Source organism: Penaeus japonicus, unplaced genomic scaffold (genome assembly GCF_977035675.1).
Source record: "Penaeus japonicus unplaced genomic scaffold, GWHDUDI00000001_assembly GWHDUDI00000040, whole genome shotgun sequence".
In the NCBI taxonomy this organism is placed as follows: Eukaryota; Metazoa; Arthropoda; class Malacostraca; order Decapoda; family Penaeidae; genus Penaeus; species Penaeus japonicus.
Genome location: NW_028234442.1, coordinates 8465072 through 8472571, shown reverse-complemented (window position 1 = coordinate 8472571; position 7500 = coordinate 8465072). Strand labels below are relative to the sequence as shown.

At 40.6% G+C, this 7500-nt stretch overlaps 1 protein-coding gene across 3 annotated transcripts in view; it reads left to right on the top strand.

The window, feature by feature from the left end:
- Positions 1-7500, top strand: part of LOC122259986 (uncharacterized) — a 69756-nt gene that overhangs the window by 26633 nt on the left and 35623 nt on the right. For 2 of the 3 annotated variants that reach the window (XM_086533778.1, XM_043027032.2), the window contains exon 2: positions 2679-2720. The exons of the other annotated variant lie outside the window; for it this stretch is intronic. The gene's annotated coding sequence lies outside the window, so the exon portion shown is untranslated. The remainder of the gene's footprint in view (positions 1-2678; positions 2721-7500) is intronic. 3 annotated transcript variants of the gene reach the window in all.

The following is a 7500-nucleotide window of genomic DNA, read 5'->3' as shown; positions in this document are numbered from 1 at the left end:
TCTATTTATTCACACTAATTCTAAAATCGCCATTGTTGGGGAATTTAATTTTAGGAATATCTGTCTTTCAGTGTGTGTAGGTAGAGACATTTTAGATTGAGAGACAGACAGACGGTAGATATTCAAATTATTAAAGAAAATATGAAAAAAACAAGGCAAGATCCGAGTGAGGTTGCACCTTTCACTCTAAGCAAGAAAAAGACGTTTGCCTTAAGACCTCCTGTTTCCCCTGGGAGAGTTGCCAGGCAGTCGTATTTCCCTCCCTCGAAATCTTTTTAATCCCTTTTAATCCGGCTTATTATCGAATTTTGTTCAAACAGTATTGTTGTTTTCTGAATCTGGGATATTCGAATAACAAATATAGGTAGGTGGTCTCAATAGCACGTTTAAAATGAGAGGAAATATATTTTCATCTTTATGGAAAATTAGACAAATGACAACCGGCCTAGGCGACTTAGAGACCGCTGGGACAAGGTTGTCTTCTTTTGTTTTTTATCGCCTTTGTTGTTATTGTTTTTGCATTTTTAGGGTGACTTACTTGGGAGATCTACATTTTTTAATGATTGGCGCGAAAGAAAGAAACTAAAGAAAAAATGATGATGTGAATTATGGAAGGAGAAAGAGGGTCAACTCGAATTTAAGGAGGAAAAAAGGGGACCCAGTTCTTTGTCTCTCCATTTCTTCTCTTTTTGTCGTTCTCATTTTCACTGTCTTTAATTTACAAAGAAAACCACCTGACGCAAGCCAATTCATATCCTCATTGCACGTTAAGGCGATTTTCGCGTTGTCCGAAGGTGTGAGAGACGCCTTTATAAGCTTTCACCTTTCCGGCTGCAATCGTCTTATTTATTTATAATTGCGCATCCAAGCACTTTTAGCTCCTCTTCCTTTTTAAAGAGCAAAGATAAGGATTGTTTTGTATATGCACGGGGCCCACGGCGGTGCAAAACGATTTATTGTTGGAGAGAAAGATAAATAAACGGATTCGCGCCGGAAACCAGAAAGAATTCGAGTCTGCCGCCAAAGCTGGTCGAGTCGGATTGGGCATCATATTACGAATACCTTTCTCCTTCGCCTACGAATGTTCGACAAGGAAGAAAAAGAAGGAATCCGCCAGGGAGAAGAAGAAAAAAATAATGAAGAGCGTAAGATCAGATCGCAATAACCGAACGTAAGGAGATTCGAATGCCAGTCGATTGCCGATTCAAAAGATCTTTCCCGCGCTTTTTGGCGTTCGTTATCCCCCCAAAAGAGAGAAAATATGGTAAACAAATAAGATTACAAAGAAAGATAAATAACATAAATTAAGAATAATAAAAAATGAATGGAACTCTCGGATTTCACTGTGGGTGAGGAAAAAAGGAGGCGAAGAAGGCTCCAGAAAGAGATTAAATAACGCAACGAGGACCGCGACCGCCAAGGCCGCCATGGAGTGCTCGCGCGTCCGCACTGCCCCCTCCCCTTCCCTGCTCCCCCTCCTCTCTGTAATGTATGATTGTCTCGTCATTATTTTCGTCACTAGAGCGGCAGTTTTTATTTGTCTACGCCTGTTGAGCATTCGAGACAAGTGTCAACCTTATTGCGAAAGAGTAAGAAGTGTGTGGCCATTTTGTTATTTGTTACGTGATTGTTTTTTTTCTTTCTTTCTTTCTTCCTTTCTTTCTCGGTTTATCTTCCTCTCTGTTTGGTTAACTCTCTCTTTCTCTATTTCTCATGTATAAACATTATATGTAGTATGATTTTTTTTTTCATAATTAATCTCTTGCTTTTTCTCTCTACCTTTCTCTCCCCCCCCCCTCTCTGTCTCTCTGTCTCACACCCACACACACACACACACACACTCTCTCTCTCTCTCTGTCTCATACACACTCTCTCTCTCTCTTCTCTCTCTCGTTTCTTTTCTCTCTATCTTTCTCTCTCTCTCTCTGCCACCCCCTTCTTCCTCTCTCTTTCTTTCTCCTCTCTCTATATACGTGCAAATATACACGTACAAACCAAGATCGTAGAACACCCACAGAAATGCCCCATCGTCCCATCAAAGACCCATTCACCCCCCTCCCCCCCATCACCCCACCCATTTTTCTGGCTTGTGACCAAACCATCTTTTTAACCTTGGCGTTGGTTGACCATCTGAAGGCTGGTTGAGTGTTGGTGAAGGAGAGGGGAGGGGGTATTTGTGTTTGTTTGCTGTTTGATTATGTGTGTTTGTCTTGGGAGGTCTGTATTTGTGTATGCGTTTGTAAGTATATTCATTTGCGTATGTGTTTGTAAATGTGCTTATCTGTGTTTTGGTTGTTCATGTGTATGAGTAGGTATGTGAATGTATATGTGTGTGTGCTTGTTAGGTTAGGTTTGTGCATGTGTATGTATATGTTTGTGTTTGTGTATGTGTGCTTTTATGTGCCTGTATATGCCATTATGTGTATGCTTGTAAATGTATATGCATGGGTGTTTGTGAATGTATATGTGTGTTTATTGTTGCTCTTTTATATACATATGTATATGTGTGAGTTTGAGTACACGACAATAATGATTTTGATACAACACTTACCTAACTGATAACCAATCCTCTAGCTCTCTAAAATATCCAACCGACAGACTGATTCGTCGACTGATTGACTTAATATCCATTATCTTTTATTAGAATGTCATGACGACAATTTTCCATTATTTTCCAGGCTGAAGACACAGCGTCGCTTTCCCGAACTCTGCTTTTGGAGGTGAGCAAAGACGAGCGTTGGAATCTGGGGGGGTGTGGCCTCTCCCCCAGCCCTTTTTTCTCTCATTTTTGTGTCGCATTTTCGTTGATCATTTATTTGTTTTTCTATTTCTCTTTTTCTCCGTCCCTCTTTACTTCTCTCTCTCTCTTTCCTTTTCTAATGTTCTCTCTCTCTCTTTCTCTTTCTCTCTCTCCATCTATCTATATATCTCTCTCTCTTTCTTTCTATCTGTCTATCTATCTCCCCCCCCCCCATTTCTCTCTCTCTATCTCTCTCCCTCTCTCTCCCTCCTTCTTCCTCCCTCCCTCTCCCCCCCCCTCCTCTCTCTCTCTGCCTCCTACACCTTCACCAGCTGCCTGTGTAACCTTGCATATATTAACGGTTCTTGGCCAGACCAGACGGCAGTTGAGCGCCCACTGTACTCTATGTGCGTGTGTGTACGAATATTTGTGTGTATGTACACGTGATTGTCTTTATGTGTGTGTGTGTCTCTGTGTGTGTGTGTGTGTGTATGTGTGTGTGTATGTTTGGACTGTGAAGAAAAAGAAAATAAAAAAATCATGATGAGAAGAGATACAAACAACTAAAAGGACATGACAGTGAAAAACATAAATGATAAGGATAATATAATAATGATAATGATAGCAATAATAATAATAAGAAGAATACGAAGCAGCAGCAGAAAAGAGACGTCATCACCGAGTAACAACAGAAGCTCTCTACTCCCTCCCCCCCCCCTCCCTTTACCTCCTATCCCCTCCCCCTCCCCCTCCCCTTCTCTTCCACCTTCATTACCGTAACCATGAACAGTTAATGACGAGTTCATAATTCATGACGAACTGTGACAGAGGTTGTGACAGGAAGTGTGAGTGGCAGAGGGGGGAGGGGGGAGTGGGGAGAGAAGAGAGAGAATGAAGAGGAAGGAGTGAGAGACAAGGAGCGACTATGAGAGAGAGGGAAGGGGAGAAAGAGAGAGAGAGAAAGAAAAAGAGTAATGAAGAAAAGAATGACCAGGAGAGAAGGCAAGAAAGAAAATGAAGAAGAAAGAAGAGAGAGGGAGGGGAGAAAGATAGAGAGAGAAAGAGAAGGCAAGAAAGAAAATGAAGAAGAAAGAAGAGAGAGGGAGGGGAGAAAGATAGAGAAAAGGGGGGGAAATCAAAAGCTAGACAACAAACAAGAAAAAAACGAAGAAAGATACCTTGAAGGATATAAGGAAATGAGATAGAGAGAGATACAAAGGGAAGCAGAAACACAGAAAATGCGAAAGAGGTGTGTAGGCGTAGGTGTGTATGTTCAGCTATGTGTGTTTTGTATGTGCGTGTCTGTGTGTGTTTTGTATGTGCGTGTCTGCGTGTGCTTTGTATGTGCGTGTCTGCGTGTGCTTTGTATGTGCGTGTGTGTGTGTTTTATATGTGCATGTGTGTGTGTTTTATACGTGCATGTGTGTGTGTTTTATATGTGCATGTGTGTGTATCTCTCTATGGACGCAGATGTGCATTACTATGTGTGTATACGTGTGTGCATGTCCATGTGGGCGTGCATGACGTGTGTCCATATGGGCGTGCATGGCGTGTGTCCATGTGGGCGTGCAGGGCGTGGTGCCCATGGAATCCGGACAAGCTAAAGGGCATCAAAATCCCCCCCCCCCCCACTCCCCCTTCCCTGCCTCTCTCACTCTTCCTCCTTCATTCCATTTTCCTCTTCCTGCCTCGCTTCTCTCTCTCTCTCTCTTTCTCTTTATATATGTATATATATATATATATATATATAATATATATATATATATATATATATATATATATATATATATATTATGTATATGTATGTATAATATATATATATATATATATATATAATATATATATATATATATATATATATATATATATATATATGTATATATAATATACATACATATAAATACATATATATATATATAATATATATATATATATATATATATACATACATACATACATACATACATACATATATATATATATATATATATATATATATATATATATATATGTATATATATACATATATCTGTTGAGATACTCTCGTATTTTCCTCAAGGAAGACACGATAATTACATAACTTAATAACATATTAAGTCATAAAAGCATTACATGTTTAAATAGATTTATGGTGAATGTAAATATCCATTAACAAACAAACAAACAGATAGCTTATAAGATAGATTGCATATTATATCTCCATATAAAATCAAATGATAAAAAAAAAATCTACGACCTTTGTATATATTTATGTATATACGTGACACTAATGCGAAGATGTGACAAATTTCCTTGCAGTTGCACTTTTTGCGAATCCGGTTGCATAACAACTTAATAAGAAACATTTCCATTGCACGAATGTTGCGTTTGGGGTTTTCTTTGTTGCAAAGATTCATGTAGTTATGTAAGTGTTGCATTTGGTGTAGATTTGTGTGTGAATATTGAGTTAATAAAAAGTCTTGTTAGGTAAGTTTCTAAGAATGTGTGACGCGTGTGTGTGGGTGGGAGAGACGGGGGAGGGAGGCAGGAGAGATAAGAGAGAGGGGGAGGGAGAAAGAGAGAGAGGGAGAGAGAGAGAGAGTTTAAGAAAGGAGGGAAGGAGAAAGAGAGAGAGGAGAGAGACAGAGTTTACGGAGGGAGGGAGAGAGAGAGAGTTTAAGGAGGGAGGGAGGGAGAAAGAGAGACAGGAGAGAGACAGAGAGAGAGTTTAAGGAGGGAGGGAGGTAGGAAGAAAGAGAGAGAGAGAGAGGGGGGGGTGAAGGAAGAGAAAGATAAAAGAAAAAGGATGCTATGGTAAAGAGACTGTCACCGTGTGTGTGTGTGTGTAGTATGGGAGAAAGAGAGCTCATATGTAAGTGTTTAAGTCCGTGTTTTTGTAAACTGTGTGTCTGTGTGTATACATGTGCTCGTGTGTGCGTCCGCACGCACGTGCGCCGTGCTCCGTCGAGCGCCCGACACGAGCGTAACTGTTTCTCGATATGGATTGCGTGCGCGCGCGAGCGCCCTAAAATGATGCTCCGTGCGTAGCGAGAAGGGTGTGTACTTTCCACGCCGCGTGTGCGCGTGTGCGTATGCGGGCGTGAGTGTACGTGTGTGAACATCCTTCAGAAATGACAATTACATGACTTGAATTATTTAAAATCACCGGAAAGAATGCTTCGCCATCTTTCAGTGTGCGAACTCTCTCCTCCGCAGTGCTGTCACGCGCGCGCGCGCGCACTCTCGCTCTCTCTCTCTTCCCCTTTCCGCTCTCCCTCATTCCATTTAGAATTCTTGTTTCTTCTTTCTCTCTCTCTTTCAGTGTGTGTGTGTGTGTGTGTGTGTGTGTGCGTGTGTGTGTGTTTGCATGTGTGTCCGTATGCATCTATGTACACACACAAAAGCACATCTTGCCTCCTTCTCTCTGTTTCTCCTCGCTAGCTGCCTCAGCCAGTCGATTTTACAGTCGGTTAGCCTCATTACCAAGCCTATTAACATACTGCTATAATTAGAGAACGCATAAAGACACGCATGTAAACACACACACAATTATGCCAGGTCAATTACACACACACACACACACATACATATGTGTTCCAATGTGCACACATATGTGCACATTGGAACACATACAAATGTACACACAGGCACCATATGACGTTCCCGGGCCATGAGGACACCTGAGATATGCAGACGACTTCCGGTCGCTCACCTGGTAATAGGCCCGGCGAGGACGTTTGGTTGTTGGCTTGTTTTGCTTGGAAGGAAGGAGGAGGAGAGCAATGATAATAATAATGATAAGAAAAAGGAGGAGGAGGAGGAGAGCAATGACGATAATAATAATGATAAGAAGAAAAAGGAGATGGAAAAGAAGTAGGAAGAGGAGGAGGAGAATAATGATGATAATGATAAGGAGGAAGAGGAGGGGAGGGAAAGAAGAAAAAGCAAGAACAGACAGACAAAAACAACTACAGTCTCACAAGACAGCATGAGCCTTGGCGACAGCATGACCTCTCCGCTTGATAGGAATGTGGCAACCTGCAATGACTTCATTTGCATGCGCTTGCAATATTTCTGCTTGCATCGCAACCCGAGGGAGATGAAGGATGGAGAGAGGGGGTGGAGAGAAGGAGAGGGAGGAAGAGAGATATAAGGAGGGAGGATGGGAAGAGGGTAAGCTGAGATGGAGGGAGGGAGATGGAGCGAGACAGAGAGAGAAGAGCAGGAGAGAGGGAAGGAACTGAAATTGAAACAGTTCCTTTGGCCAAATAAAGTTTACAAAATTCATTTTGTCCAGTATTTTTGGCTTGCTCTTGTACACACACACACACACACACACACACACACACACACACACACACACATATATATATATATATATATATATATATATATATATATATATATATATATATATATATATATATATATATATATATATGCCTGGATGTATGTGAAGGAGAAAGTTGCAATTATGAGACTATACTTTTTATCTATGCATCATAATTTTCAATTCCAATTCCTTCTGCCTATACATCAATGAGTAATATATTGCTCACAATTTACCAACATTACTCTTTTGGATGTATGTAACCCCAACTCAAACCTCATTTCAGTGCCGAGGATATTCAGTGCTTTGGATATTGTCATTGGATTCTCTTTTAAAAGCATTACTATCTATGTGAATACTCGGTAAAGTGTTTAGAATCTCAGTATATCTTATCTAGATTCAGTATTAGCTTTTCATCCATTTACTTAACATTTATATTTCAATGAATCAA